The 15,865-nt window shown below is 44.6% G+C and overlaps 1 protein-coding gene across 2 annotated transcripts in view; it reads left to right on the forward strand.

The window, feature by feature from the left end:
* The first annotated feature begins 13,669 nt into the window (after window positions 1–13,669).
* Window positions 13,670–15,865, forward strand: part of ACSL1 (acyl-CoA synthetase long chain family member 1) — a 77,293-nt gene continuing 75,097 nt past the window's right edge. Inside the window, exon 1 of one of the 2 annotated variants that reach the window (XM_054031136.1) lies at window positions 13,670–13,764. The gene's annotated coding sequence lies outside the window, so the exon portion shown is untranslated. Of the gene's footprint in view, window positions 13,765–14,300; window positions 14,402–15,865 lie in introns of those variants that run through there. The other variant, XM_054031132.1, reaches the window with a different exon arrangement.

Below are 15,865 nucleotides of genomic sequence, written 5' to 3' on the forward strand. Positions count from 1 at the left end.
AGATGTTACTATTCTGTAATCTTGAATTGCATTTCTACTATGTACTTTCAGCTGATGTACATATAAACTAGAATATTTCCTACTCTGTGCACAGGCTGAACAAATACAGCTATTGTTTGAGCATGTTTTTCATTCCATTTAACACAACTATTATCAATTGTAATATAATGCATGTACTCAACCATTTGCTAACTGCAGATATTGTGCTAAAATATTCAGTTTCAGATGGATGCATACTATATAAATAAATAGAATGTATTAAAAAGACTTACAAATCTAGCTGGCAGGACAGCTTTGAAAAAGGAAAGGTTTTATGACACCACTGAATTAGTATAAATGTGTAACTTGTATAATTTATAATAATAAAAAAAAAAAAAAAAAGTGTGAGAAACGCAACACAGCTTACCCAGCATCATATTTCCCCAGCAAATGTTTCTCTATCACCTGAAGAATTGCAATAAAATCTTTACCTGAAGAATAAAAAAGCCACATAAACATACATTGGCTCGTATTCCCTGCCCCAACCAGGCTGTGTTCAGTGCAAGACTGGAAGGTGCGAGTATGAAGCAAAAGATTCCCAGCCACCTTTATGGTCCCCTACTCCTATGGCAGGTCAGGGATTGCTCAGATGATATAAATTAAAGCAGTTCTCCCCTCCTGGTGCACTTACTGGTAAGAAATAATCTGGCCTTTAATTGTAGGCATCTTTGATTAGATAACAATGTTGCCAACCCTAACCATTTAAAAATCACAAGTTAGGCCTCCTAAACTCATCAGATTATTTTAAAAATCAGGAGATTATTTTTTTTAAATGTTTTCTTTATGGCTGGCTGAAGTAGAAAGAAGAGTAGAAGTAAATAGAACACAAGGTTGACATGGGGGGGTGGAAAGCAAGAGGAGGGGAGGGATGGGATGTGAACACACTCTTCAATTAACATAACTATCAGGATGAGTTAATCAGAAGCCTACCTTCACCTATGACAAAATGGGGTGGTGAACCTGCCCAGGAGGAAGGCTGAGTGGGCACAGTGGTTTTGGTGCGTATTGTTTGGGGTGGGGTTAGAAGGGTTGGTGGGGTGGGGTGGGAAGGCAGTGTACACAGAACAGAGCGAGAGGAAGAGGCAAAAAAGAAGCCAAGCAGTAGCCTAGCCTGTGAGCACAGTGTGACTCTGGAAAAAGCTAAAGAGAGCTTTTGGGTCTGGAGTTAGCTAAAAGTGCTTGGGGGCTGTAAGCTAAGAAACTGCTCCTTTTGTTCTTGAGTCCTCCTGTGCGCAGAGAAGCAGGACTTTGTCATTCCTTGTAAATTTTTAAGAGAGCATCAAGGAAAATACCAGACTCAGGAGTGGTGCCAGGGTTTTTGCTGCTCTAGGCGGCAGCGCTCCTCCTCTGAGCATTCGGCGGCAGGGGTCCTTTCACTCCACGTCTTTGGGGCACTTCGGCGGCGGGTCCTGGAGCGAGTAAAGGACCCGCAGCCAAATTTCTGCTGAAGACCTGGAGCACAAGGACCCCCTGCCGCCGAATTTCCGCCGAGAATGGCAAAATGCTGCCCCCCGAATCCTGCTGCCCTAGGCGACCGCCTAGGATCGCCTAGTGGAAGCGCCGGCCCTGACCAGACTCCAGACATTTATACTTCCAGATGGAACATCCCTAATGCCCTGCACTTTGACTAGCTGCTTGGGCTTAAAAGGGGCAATAATGACCATATTCAGCCATTCTGAGATTGAGACTTGCAGATGTTCTTTCCCATTGTATATGATTACAGACATGAACCTGCTCCCATTGAAGTCAGCAGGGGTTTTGCAGTTGTAATCAGTGGGAGCAGGATGAGGACCTAATTTAGGTCCCAGTTTTCAAATTTGGGAACCTTTATTAGGCACCTAAATACATAAGGATTTAGGGCCATAATTTTCAAATCTGTATACCTAAAGCTCCCTTCCACTGAAATAGGAGCTATGGGTGCTCAGCACCTCTAAAACTCAAGCCAGTTATTTAGGTTACTTTAGGCACCAAACTGGACTCTTACTTGCCAGTATTATCCATTTTCCTTCCTGATGTTCTATAGCCAAATCACCAGTAGTCTAAATCTAAAATACTATAGAGGGTGAAATGCAAAATCTGAGTGTACAGGCTGCTGGATGAGCTATTCAGTTTGACATAACGGCCAACTTATTAGATGTTCAAACTGCATTTATATATTGTTTCTATGTCAACTTCATGAAACCAATAAACATTTGATCACCTGAGGTCAGCTCTATTCATTCTCCCTGGAGTCCAGAGTTGGGCGGTCTGTGCAGGATAAAATTAAGGGGAACTGTTAATGCACCTGACTTTAAAACCTATTGGATTTCTCCCCCTGTTATTCTTTAACATAAATATAATCTGCCTTCCAGTTACTATTTTAATTATCTTCAGTTAAGGGACTGCAGTAATAAAAGGGATTATTGGACTGCATTACCTCTGACCCACTGGAATTTGAAATTCTTTATGAAACACAAAACAGGGGCATGCTGTGACTGTGCCATCTCAGAAGTGCAAGGAGACTTCCCCTTCCTTTGCATGGGAACTATCTGCAATCCCAGTCCTGGTCCACCCTGAACCTTATCCAGCTCCTATTTGAAATCAATAGAGTCCCTATTTACGCATCTTTCTACCAATCCACAGTTCACATTTCAATACAAAAGTCCTTTCTGTAACTTTTTTTGACAGCTGCTGCTCTCATTTACTTTTAGGGATTTTCAAATTCATACTGCATTGGGCTATATTGTTACCAGTATTGGGGAGTGATGAGAGATACTCTGAAGCATTGAGCATATTGTCTGATATGATCAGAATTCTCTCAATAGGGTGTGGGTGTTCCTACTGAGACATGCTGTGACGTTATGAGTGTAATATAGTATTTCATTGGAAGATGACAGGGCCAGAAATAATTAATTAACTCACTGACTGACGTGACCCATGGTTGAACTGTAGAAACTGGTTAGGAAGATATGTAAATGAATAGAGCTTTGAAATGCAAGTCTGCAGTGTTAGAGATCTCAAGGGTAGATGTTTGCTCAGGTCTTGTGATGTAAGCAAACAAGTCTTGTCTATTGCTATAACTTTAATTTAAAGATCAAAAAAGGAATGTTAACATTTATGATGATACTTGAGTGAAATAATAATATTGTCTATATGTCTCTTTGAAGGTTGTGGTAACCTGTATCTGAACTATTTAATGGGAAATTACCCTGTGCTAATTGCCAGGATGTTTGGGAGAAGGAGAGTTAAGCCTATTGTTTTCTCAGGCCGAAAGGCTGCTGGAAATGTATAAGGACCCTGGGACACAATCCGTCTTTATCTCACATCTGCTTTGGGTTTCAAGAGGGGGAAACCTTAAACCACAAGGATTGAGATCCCCAGTCATTGACTGGAGCCACCCTGGATATGGACATTGGACTATAACCTATGGACTATTTCTAAAAGGACTTTTGGCAACTACAAGCTCACCTCTGCTATGCATCTGAACCTCAAGAATTGAATTCAAGACTGCATGTATATTGATCGTTTAACCAACACTCTCTCTCTTTTCTTTTTTAATAAATTTTAGCTTAGTTAATAAGAATTGACTATAGTGTGTATTTTGGGTAAGATCTAAGTTATAATTGAACCTGGGTATGTGGCTGATCCTTTGGGATTGGTAGAACCTTTTCTTTTATATGATGAAGTAAGATTTTCAGTAATCATCATCATATCTGACAGGTGTGTCTGGATGGAGGCCTGAGGCTGGTACTTTAAGGGAACTGCGTTGTTTGGACTTCTGAGTAACCAGTGAGGTACTATAGAAGCTGTTTTGTGCTGGCTTGGTAAATCTAAGTATTGGAATAACCACCAGCATTTGGAGTTTGTCTGCCCCGTTTTGTGTGCAGTTCACCCTGATTGAGTGACCTCAGCTGGCTCCCACAGGCAGCACCATCACACATGCTTAAACAGTATATTGTTCTTGATCCCACCTCTAGGCCAGCTCAACTCTCCTGAGCAATGGAGAAGGGGTTCAAGGATATCCAGTGCTGCCAGGTGTGCTCAACTCTTTCAGTTTTGGTAGTGAGAGGGTCTCTTCCAACTACTATTAGTCTTGAAAAAAAGTTGGGGAAAAGGCATGTTTGTGGAAATATAAGCAGTGGGCAACCAATGGGTGGTAGTTTTTCCAATCTAACTGCTAGTCCTCTCAATCTATTGAGCAGTTCTGTGGTATCTCAAAGATAGAATGGCAATGTTTATTGATTTAAGGTTTTTGTGTGGGTAAATAGCCCTACTACAATTGGTCTCCCTGGCATGTTCTCTAAAGTCTTTAGGTATTTTAGAGAGTTGTATAAAATACCAGTCTTACACTTACAATGTTTGCAGTCTTCTTCTTTTGTATGGCTGGTGTAGAGCAACAAATACAATTTCACCTGAAGTTGATCGAGCCAAATGGCTACATCAAGCGTAGCAGAATTTATTCCAGTAATGCCTCCTTCGTACTTATAAATTGGGCAGTAGGTAGTGATATGTTCAATGGTCTGTCATGGGGAACCACACTCGCACACCGGGGAGTCCTTGATTTTCCATTTGTGCATTAGATATCTGCATCAACCATGGTTGGTTAAAATCTGGTTCAGAGTTGACCAAGATGACCATGGAAAATCAAACCCAGGAACCTTCTGTGTGGGATCTGGCACAAGGTGCTTGTTTTTAAGTCATGTTTAGCCTAATCTGCTTTCCAAGCATCTGTTTTTCTGGATTCACTGAGCTTTGCAGAATGTTGCAGCAGTTCAGTGTATAGGCGAGGGAGTGATGTTAGACAGGACAGGTAGCCATGGTGTTGGAGTCGACTTAAGGGTTCCCGTGACGCACCACATCACTGTATTTAGCTCGGTCTCCACAAGTCGTGTGTGGCTGCATCTGTTCCATACCAGTTAATATACAAATGCTATTGCAGATGTTTGCAACACTGTTGCTGATGCACCCCAGGTTGTACCTGCTAGTTTCTGGATTATGTTGGCTCTCGTTTTTATCTTTGTAGCTACCTTCTCAAGATGATCATGGAAGGAGAGGGTGCAGTCAAGTTCCACTCCGAGATATGTTGGAGTGTAATCGTGTTGCAATGTTTGCAGTGCAGATAAGTAAAATCACTTTTATTTTATATTGATCCTTCATCCACAATGCATCCTCTATGTTTCCTCTTTATATTCACTAGCTACACAATTAACACACTGCTAGGTTGCTCTCCTGGACTAGCTCTATCCTCTGAACCCTGGAGTCTTGGTTTTAAGTTTCTGTTACACCATCATAATGTTCTTGAGTGAAATACTTACATGCGTCATTATTGATGCAATTATGGTTTAAATCCTGCTTGATCAATCTGTCATTTTCTTTTTCTTTTGTACAATTAATAGATATATCTGAACTCAAAACCGAGGAATGATCTTTGTCTTTCAAGTTTTTCTATATTTCTCCCTTTTATTTATTATACAGTAGAACCTCAGAGTTATGAACGCCTTGGGAACGGAGGTTGTTCGTAATTCTGAAATGTTCATAACTCTGAACAAAACGTTATGGTTGTTCTTCCAAAAGTTTACAACTGAACATTGACTTCATACAGCTTAGAAACTTTACTATGCAGAAGAAAAATGATGCTTTCCCTTTATTTTTTAGTAGTTTACATTTAAAACAGTACTGTACTGTATTTTTATTTTTATTTTTTTGTCTCTGATGCTGCAAGTCTAAGAGCCCAGGTCTACAGATTCAAGCTTGTGCTATAGTGCTAAAAATAGCTGAATAGATGTTCTGGTTCAGGTTCTGAAGCCCACTCCTTTCCCCAGGCTTAGACTTAGTGACTTAAACTCCTAAGTCTCAGTCTAAGTCCTAGGGGCTTTTGAAAATGTTACCCATGATGTCCTGCTAAGCTTACCTGCTGATTTAGTTACAATTGTGTTGTCCTCATGTAATGCCCTACAGTTCTTTCTCATTTACATTCTAATAACTTCTTTATTTAGAATGGTATCACTTGGTTACATCCTTTCCCATATGTTTTCTATAAGTCTCAATAATATGCTAGGCAACATTAAGAAAAAAACTATTTTCAGTTTGAATGATTTTTTCCAATTCATTTGATAGTTCTGGAGTTTTGTATTCCAAGATCGAGACTGCTGTTTGTCTTACTAGAAATATTACCCAATTTAATGAGAAGAAATCCTTTAATAATCCTACACATTCTAAATAAGTCATTCTTTAGCTCCTTCCCTTAGCTCTTCAGAGAATCTGTTTTCTTTTTTATCCTGTGCAATTTGTTCCTTTGCGGCTACACTAATTTAATTTTTGTAGTCTGTTCCTTGAGTACAGCTAGAACCAAATGTAGGGAGCAGTTATTAAAAATAAAGCTCCAGATTTTCTCTTCATTTTTCTTGAACTGGTTTTGAGTTGGATTTTTTTTCCTTCATGCATTATTATGCAAAAACATTAAAATAAAGCAGGAGCATAAACATGTAAATAACTGCCATATAATTGTGTGTTTCTTTAAATTCATCAGCACTGCTCTGGAATTTAAATATATTTTATTAGTACTTGTATAGTAGAACAGAGACTAATATTATCAAAATAATTATGGCCAGATTGTTAGCTAGTGTAAATTAGCAGAGCTCCATTTACTTCTGGCCTGTGATATCACCAATAACAATAAAACTCTCTAATAATTGACTTTTTTCCAAAATACATATGTGCATACTAACACCTGGACAGGACTGGCTGACATCCAGTGTAAGAGTGGACTGCAGATATAGACAGAGACCGAATTCTTCTTTTCTTGACTATGATAGAAAAACAACCAATGTCTTAAAGTTGACTGTGCATTTTCCCTGCATTCAGCAACAAAGAAGGAGCCTCTGTTAGAACACACAGCATAGAAGCTGGTTGTTTTCTAATGCCTGCTTCAAAAACCATGGTAGTACCATGCTAGGAGCTCTCACTGCTGTTAACATGCCTGCTGACTATTCAGATTGAGTTGGCTCCAGAGAGCAGTACTGCTGCTAGCAGAGCTGACCTACATTCCCAATTCCACCTGCTGCACACATTTTCTCTCAGGGCCCATTCTAGTGCCCAGTGAAGTCAATAGAAGCTGTTCCATTGACTTCAATTGGCATTTGAGCAGACTCAGAGGGGAGGAAGGATATTACAGAGCTGGGCATCAATATACACATGTTAGCTAGGATGGTCTTGTGATTAAGACATAAGACTGGGATTCAGGCTACTTATGTTCAATTACAGACTCTGTCACAAAATTTCTGTATGACCTGAAATAAGTCATTTAATCTCTGTGTTGTAGTTCCTGCTCTGTAAAATGGGGATAATAATACTTCCCTACCCCACAGGGGTGTGTGAGGCTAGGTTTATTAAAGTCTGGGAATGGCTCTGACACTAAAGATGTTGGAAGTTTCATTTGCAAAGAGTGAAGCTGAATGCAGGTTAAGCTGAACAAATGGAACTTTATTAAGCCCTGTGCACTGATTTGTCCATGTGGCGGAGTTGGTCCAGCCTAACCCCTCCACCCCCAACTTCGTTTTCCTGGGCTATGTCTACACTGGCAATTGAATGACAAAACCTTTGTCTTTCAGAGGTTTTGAAACACCCCTTCCTCCCCCTCCCCCCGAAAGACAAAAGTTTTGGCAACAACAAGCGCCAGTTTGAACAGAGCATTGTCTCCTGCCAACAACGCAAACGCTGCTCATTGGGGGGTGGAAGTTTTTAGTCGGCAGGAGAGCTGACAAACAGCGCTACACTGTCTGACTTTTAGAGGCACGGCTGTAGCAACACAGCTGTGCCGCTAAAAGCTGTGTAGTGCAGACATAGCCCTGGTGTGGTGTCCTGTCAATAACGGTCCCTCCAAGAACATGGCACCTCCAACTCAAGCTCTGGATATGCTGCTCAGGATATACTGGGGGCCACATGTCTAGATAAAAAAGTTGCAGTCTTCACATCCTTTGATTTAGTTACTGGTGTTAATTCTTTGATGAGAGGGTGAGGATGAGGGGACGCTCTCAAGACCTTTACATGAAAAGAATAGGGATATCATTTTCAATACCCAGGAAACCTAACAATGGATCCAGAAAGGTCTCTACTGGCAAATATTGCTAGTTGTTCCATGGCACCATAGTTTTGCAAGTGAACACCACAAGAAGCCATAGTTGTGGAAAAGATATTCACTCCATATATACCTTCTAGATGAGACAACCTAAGAAGGACTCAATCTAAGGCCTTGTCTACACTAAAGGCGAAAGTCAATCTAAGATACGCAATTTGAGATACGTGAATAGCGTAACTCAAATCGACGTAGTTTAGATCTACTTGCCGTGGGGTTCACACTACGCTGTGTTGACGGGAGACGCTCTCCCGTTGACTTCCCTTCCTCTTCTCAATCTGATGGAGTACCGGAGTCGACATCTGAGCGATCGGTGGTCAATTTAGTGAGTCTTCACAAGACCCGCTAAATCGACCCCCGGTGGATCAATCACTGCAGCATCGATCCCAGCTGTAGTGTAGACAAGCCCTTAGAGTGGAATTCAAACATACTGTCATAGCAGTAAAAAGCAACAGAGGGTCCTGTGGCACCTTTGAGACTAACAGAAGTACTGGGAGCATAAGCTTTCATGGATAAGAACCTCACTTCTTCAGATGCAAGTAATGGAAATCTCCAGAGGCAGGTATATATCAGTGTGGAGATAACGAGGTTAGTTCAATCAGGGAGGGTGAGGTGCTCTGCTAGCAGTTGAGGTGTGAACACCAAGGGAGGAGAAACTGTTTCTGTAGTTGGATAGCCATTCACAGTCTTTGTTTAATCCTGATCTGATGGTGTCAAATTTGCAAATGAACTGGAGCTCAGCAGTTTCTCTTTGGAGTCTGGTCCTGAAGTTTTTTTGCTGTAAGATGGCTACCTTTACATCTGCTATTGTGTGGCCAGGGAGGTTGAAGTGTTCTCCTACAGGTTTTTGTATATTGCCATTCCTGATATCTGACTTGTGTCCATTTATCTTCTTGCGTAGTGACTGTCCAGTTTGGCCAATGTACATAGCAGAGGGGCATTGCTGGCATATGATGGCATATATAACATTGGTGGACGTGCAGGTGAATGAGCCGGTGATGTTGTAGCTGATCTGGTTAGGTCCAGTGATGGTGTTGCTGGTGTAGATATGTGGGCAGAGTTGGCATCGAGGTTTGTTGCATGGGTTGGTTCCTGAGTTAGAGTTGTTATGGTGCGGTGCGTGGCTGCTGGTGAGAATATGCTTAAGGTTGGCAGGTTGTCTGTGGGCGAGGACTGGCCTGCCTCCCAAGGTCTGTGAAAGTGAGGGATCATTGTCCAGGATGGGTTGTAGATCACTGATGATGCATTGGAGAGGTTTAAGCTGAGGACTGTAGGTGATGGCCAGTGGAGTTCTGTTGGTTTCTCTTCTGGGCCTGTCTTGTAGCAGGAGGCTTCTGGGTACACGTCTGGCTCTGTTGATTTGTTTCTTTATTTCCTTGTGTGGGTATCATAGTTTTGAGAATGCTTGGTGAAGATCTTGTAGGTGTTGGTCTCTGTCTGAGGGGTTGGAGCAGATGCGATTGTACCTCAGTGCTTGGCTGTAGACGATGGATCGTGTGGTGTGACCGGGGTGGAAGCTGGAGGCATGAAGGTAGGCGTAGCGGTCGGTGGGTTTTCGGTATAGGGTGGTGTTAATGTGGCCATCGCTTATTTGTACGGTGGTGTCCAGGAAGTGGACCTCCCGTGTAGATTGGTCCAGGCTGAGGTTGATGGTGGGGTGGAAGCTGTTGAAAGCATGGTGGAATTCTTCCAGGGCCTCCTTCCCATGGGTCCAGATGATGAAGATGTCATCAATATAGCGTAGGTAGAGAAGGGGCATGAGTGGACGAGAGCTGAGGAAGCGTTGTTCTAGGTCAGCCTAGGTCATAGCAGTGTTTGACTGTGCTGACATCAGGAAATATATGTATATATTTCACAGATGGAACTGTGAAACATACATGCTTAATGTGGAAAAAAAGTCTTGGTATTCCTATTGCATTGAAGAAAGTGTTCAGTAACCATCCATCCGTCAGAAAATATTATTACTTTAATGATGCCGTTAAGAGTCAATAAAGCTCTAAGGCATCTTTAGAGTATTAATGAAGTTCAGTCAAACAATTGCATTGACATTGCAACAGTTCCATGGGAGCCATTTATGAAAATTATCAGAGGGATTTACAAGTTTTTTAACATGATTTCTTTTGAAATGTGTATAAGCTACTAGTTAGTGCTTAAATTTAAAATCCAGTGCTATAAGAGAAGTGTATAGTAGGATATGGAAAACCTCTGCTACTGTACTGAATAGACATTACTAAATAATAATAGCTCTTCTGGAGCAAAATATGCTGCACTTATTTGTAATTTATTTATACCCCCTCCCTGATCCAACTCGTACTGAAGTCAATTGGAGTTTTTCTATTGACTTTAATGGAAGTTGGATCATACCTTTAGCTAACATCAGTATTTTTATACGTTACTATAAATCTAAAAGAATGTTAAGAATCAAATCCTATTTTCTTATTGGTTACTGCACTGATAAGAAAAGAGCATTACTGTCAACCGACAGAGAAGTGTTTTGAGCCTGTCAACTTTTAGCTTTTCAACATAAAAAGTAAATTCATTTTATTTTTCTCTTTACATTTTCTGTTTCATTGTTTATACAAAATAATGACCTCTGGGTCAGGTATTTCCTAGCAATTAGCGATGGGCTGGTTAATGATCCAAGACCGGGTGAACTATTGTAGCTGATCATGAATTGGCTAAATTCTGCCATCACGTAATGACATTTTGCCTAGTTAGATTTCCCCTGAAGTTTGTATTGGATATGGTGTTCTTCACTTTGTGTCCTAAGCTGCTGTTGACATTGCTAGGTGCTATTAAATAGTGCTGCATTCCACCCAAAAAGTGGTTGTATTATATTAGTGGAAAAACAATCCCTCTATTTGTGGCAAAATTCTGACTTCTGCTGTATTAGTGCAAAATAGGGGAATGGGGTAAGGAGCTTCTTGTCCTGGTGAAAGAAGCAGGGCAGGATCTCTCCATAGTGCTCAACGCAGTGCTAGGGGTTTGAGCCTGGCTAGTGTTGGCCCATACATTACAGCTCCAAGGGGTATGATCTGAGGTTAAGTGTTTCGTCTGGGTCCTAGTTAGCTAGGGATGCCATTCATGTTTTTTAGAAAGCAGTAGTTATAGACCATTCAGGTGGTCTTTGGTTCTATAAGTCTCTAAATCAGGGCTATATACTATATAACTAAACTATTGTTGTATGTAAAGTAAATACGGTTTTAAAAATGTTTAAGAAGCTTCATTTCAAATTATATTAAAATGCAGAGCCCCCCAGACCAATGGCCAAGACCTGGGCAGTGTGAATGCCACTGAAAATCAGCTTGCGTGCTGCCTTTGGCAATGTGCCATAGGTTGCCTACCCCTGCTCTAAATAGAAGAAGAGACTACTTAATACACTAACTGAAAATTAAATCAGTTCAGCTCATATTTCAGAGTTAGAAGTTATAGCTGACAATTATTATAGGAGACCAAGGGTGTGTTATGTAAGATGGGCATAATAGGGTTCACCTAGTATAATATTACTTTCTTCTCCACCTCTGTTCAAACAGCAAGCACAATGTTTTGGGTTTGCCTTCTTACCGTGAACAGGGATAGTGACTGGGGTCAGAAGTATTAGAAAGTTATGTAACAATTGAGGGGGCAGATAGAGAGACTAGGGCAATAGTCATGAGGAGAAAAGTTTTTAAAAATGGATAAAAGTGCATATAAAAGGAACTGAAGTCCTAGAGTTGGTTCATATCTTAAGGCAGTGGTTCCCAAACTTGTTCTGCCGCTTGTGCAGGGACAGCCCCGGCGGGCCAGGCCAGTTTGTGTACCTGCCACGTCCGCAGGTTCAGCTGATCGCGGCTCCTAGTGGCTGCAGTTCGCTGCTCCGGGCCAATGGGAGCTGCTGGAAGCGGTGTGGGCCGAGCTGCCGCTTCTAGCAGCTCCCATTGGCCCGGAGCAGCGAACCATGGCCACTGGGAGCCGCGATCAGCCGAACCTGCGGACGTGGCAGGTACAGAAACCGGCCCAACCCGCCAGGGGCTTTCCCTGCACAAGCGGCGGAACAAGTTTGGGAACCACTGTCTTAAGGAATAGCATGTCTGTAATACTAATACTAATAGTAATTGTTATCCAGGGATTACCTCTGTATAGTGTTGCCCATCATGTTAGCATTTAGTCAAAAAGAGCAGAGTTAAGGTTGATATTCAACCTTATTCATGCCTTCAGCCTTGTGTACATTTCCCATAGTCTAAAGGGCATCTTGGTGAGAAAATCCATAAGAGAGGAAGTAGGACATGAATCCTTTTACCAGCTCCAAGATTTCCCAAAACAGTTGGAAAGTTTTCCAGGCCAGTTTGAATTCATTCTGGAGACTAGTCAGTTCATTGTGAAGTAGGGTGACCAGATCACCAAAGACAAATATCGGGACGCGGGGGGGGGGGGGGGGGTGACGTGGCGGGGGGCGGGGCCAAAAAAAAAAACACCTTCCTCCGCAAGCGCTGGAGGGAGGCCCGGGAGACTCAGGGGAAGCGCGGGGCCGGGGTGAGTGAGAGCCCGGCCTGGCCCCGAGCAGGCAGGACTCAGTTGGGTGGTAGGGAGAGGAGGGGGGCGGCCCACGGGGCCAGGCGGCGGCTGTTCTCACCCCCAGACACCGGGACTCGGGAGCAGCCGCTGCTACAGCTCCCACTGCCGCGGGGGAGGAAGCGGCCATGGCGCTCCGCGGCTGCGGCTCTGGCGCCCGGGTCCGAACCCCACGAGCCGGGGCCTGCTGCGGGGACCCAGCAGCGCGCACGCTGCGCCCAGCCCCTGGCCAGTCGCGTCTGGGCTGCTGCCCAGCTGGTGCAATCCTGCGGGCGGCCCCGGAGTGGGGGCAGCAGGCCCCAGCCCCCCCGTCCCGCTCGGGTCCCGCAGGGGAACGAACGGGGCTGGGCTGCACCTCACCCACCCTGACTGAACTAACCTCGTTATCTCCACACTGATATATACCTGCCTCTGGAGATTTCCATTACTTGCATCTGAAGAAGTGAGGTTCTTACCCACGAAAGCTTATGCTCCCAGTACTTCTGTTAGTCTCAAAGGTGCCACAGGACCCTCTGTTACTTTTTGTAGCAACATTTTCTGTCAAAGGAATGAGCTGGAAGTCTGAATATGATTTTTGTCCTCCCATCACCTAAATCAATGGTTTTCAAACTGTGAGACACGACCCAGTATTGGATTGTGGAATGTAAGGCACTGGGTTGTGGCGGCTCTGGTCAGCACCAGCGACCGGGCTGTTAAAAGTCCCATTGGCGGTGCTGCCCAGCTAAAGCAAGCTAATTTCTACCTGTTCTGACACTGTGCTGTGCCCTGGAAGCAGCCAGCAGCAGGTCTGGCTCCTAGGCAGGGGGAGGGGCTACAGGGCTCTCCGTGCTGCCCCCGCCCCAAGCACTGGCTCTGCATTCCTGTTGGCTAGTTCCCGGCCAATGTGAGCTAGGGGGGCGGTGCCTGCGGCCAAGAGCCATGTGAAGCCACTTGTGTGCCTCCGCCTAGGAGCCAGACCTGCTGCTGGCTGCTTCCAGGGCACAGCGCGGTCCACGGTGCCAGGACAGGCAGGAAGCCTGCCTTAGCACCCCCGCTGCGCCACTGACTGGGAGCCGCCCGAGGTAAGTCTATGCCTCAACCCCGGGTCCCAATCCCCTGCCCCAGCCCTGAGCCCCCCCAAACCCAGAGCCCTGACCCCCAGTCCAGAACCCTGACCCCCTCCTACACTCCAACCCCCTGCCCCAGCCCTGAGCCCCTCCCAAACCCAGAGTCCCCCCTGCACCCCTCATCCCCGGCCCCACCCCAAATCCTGCACCCCCAGCCCAGAGCCCTGATCCCCTCCTGCACTCCAACCCTCTGCCCCAGCCCAGAGCCCCCTCCCACACCCTGAACCCCTCATTCCTGGCCCACCTCGCAGCCCTCATCCCTGCACCCGAACCCTCTGTCCCAGCCCTGAGCCCTTCCCACACCCCAAACCCCTCATCCCCAGCTCCATTGGGTTGCGGGCATCAACAATTTTCTTCAACTGGGTCGTCAGAAAAAAAGTTTGAAAACCACTGACCTAAATGACCAGACAAGTAGAATATAGTGCTCTGTGACCTTGCACTAAAACCACCACCTGCTGCTCTTATTACACTGTAAGCAACATGTGTCAGCAAGCAACAGCAAGAACTGGCAAGCTACTTCTGCTCAGAGGAGAAGCAGACAGTGCCTGGCACTGCATTGAGGTGCCCCAGCCAGAGCCACCTTTCTCTACAGGTAATTATGCCAGACACACAAAGCTGCCTACCCGGCACTCTGCTTCCCATGGGGCTGCTTTAGGTAAGGCCGCCTGATTGATACATTGGTTTGTTTAGTACATCCTGAGAGAGCTATATACACACAGACTATTATCATGACCTGTTACTGGGGCAGGGAGTTGCAAATGGTACAGCCCAATGTGTTAATTTAAATGCCTAAAATTATTTTAAATGTGTTTATAACATTAAATACTTTTGAAAGCTAACAAGTACCTTCATGGAAAACAAATAAAAACTAACAGAAAAAGAAATACCTCAAACATGATAGATTAGCAGAACCAAGTTAGCACAAAACCAACAGAAATACATTAAATATCATCACTTCCTTCTCACCTCTTGTTCTGTGTCACTCCCTTATAGCATCCACTACCCTAGCACTCAGTTGTCCTCTGTCACATCATCCCTTTCTTCAGGCTGCAGGGAGCCCACATACATTCTGCTGTCCCCCACATTAGCCCCGTGAGAAGCATGGCTTTTTAGTGCCCTTGATATCTGGTGTTCTGACAGATGCACCTTTTAGAGGTGCTGTATAGGTTTTTTTTCTGAACAAGAGCTGACAGCAAGAAAGCAGAATGTGTGTAGGAAAATACAAGAGTAGTTCACTGTAGGTTGAACACACTAGATTCTGTTAGTTGTTCCCAATCCTGCTGCCTTTTGTGTGGCCAGGGAATTGTACAGAGACAGGAGCCGTGATCATTACTATTAGGAAATGCCAGACCTATTAGTTAATTATAAATAAGTTGCATTGTGGAAGCATCTCGAGGCCACAGTCAGGATGTTCCCAAGTTCCACTGTGGTAGACACTCCTTAAAACTTCCCAGGCATGTCTACACAGCCCACAGCAGGGAGCCTCCCAACCCAGGTCAACAGATTTGGGCTAGTGGGGCTCACACTAACATTCTAAAACTAGCTGTGTAGACAGCTCTTAGAAGTTGTGGCTGAAGCCAGAGCTGAGTCTCTGAAATCAGCCTGAGCTGCAACTTCTAAGTACTGTTTAAACAGCTAATTTTAGAGCCTGAATCTGCCAACTTAGGTTGGGAGACTCGTGGTTGCATACTGTGTAGACCAGTGGTCACCAACGGTTGATCATGATTGATAGGTCAGTCCTGGAGACTCTCCCAGTCGATCATGATCTCCGGCCACTAAAAGTGATCTCTGGCTCCCTGCCTGTCCCAGCCCCACCTATTCCTGGGAGCAGCCAGCATGCCCCCAGGGGACAGGGGGCAGGGATCTCCCTCTGCGCACTGCTCCTGCCTACAAGCACCGCCACCGCAGCTCCCATTGGCCAGGAATGGGGAACTGTGGCCAATGGGAGCTGCAGGGGCAGTGCCTGCAGAGGGGCAGCACGTAAAGCTCTGTCCCCCCCAGGGGCTGCACGTTGGCCCCTTCTGGGAGCAGCCTGGGGCTGGGGCAGGCAGGCAGC

This window comes from Malaclemys terrapin, chromosome 5 (assembly GCF_027887155.1).
Source record: "Malaclemys terrapin pileata isolate rMalTer1 chromosome 5, rMalTer1.hap1, whole genome shotgun sequence".
NCBI lineage: Eukaryota > Metazoa > Chordata > Testudines > Emydidae > Malaclemys > Malaclemys terrapin.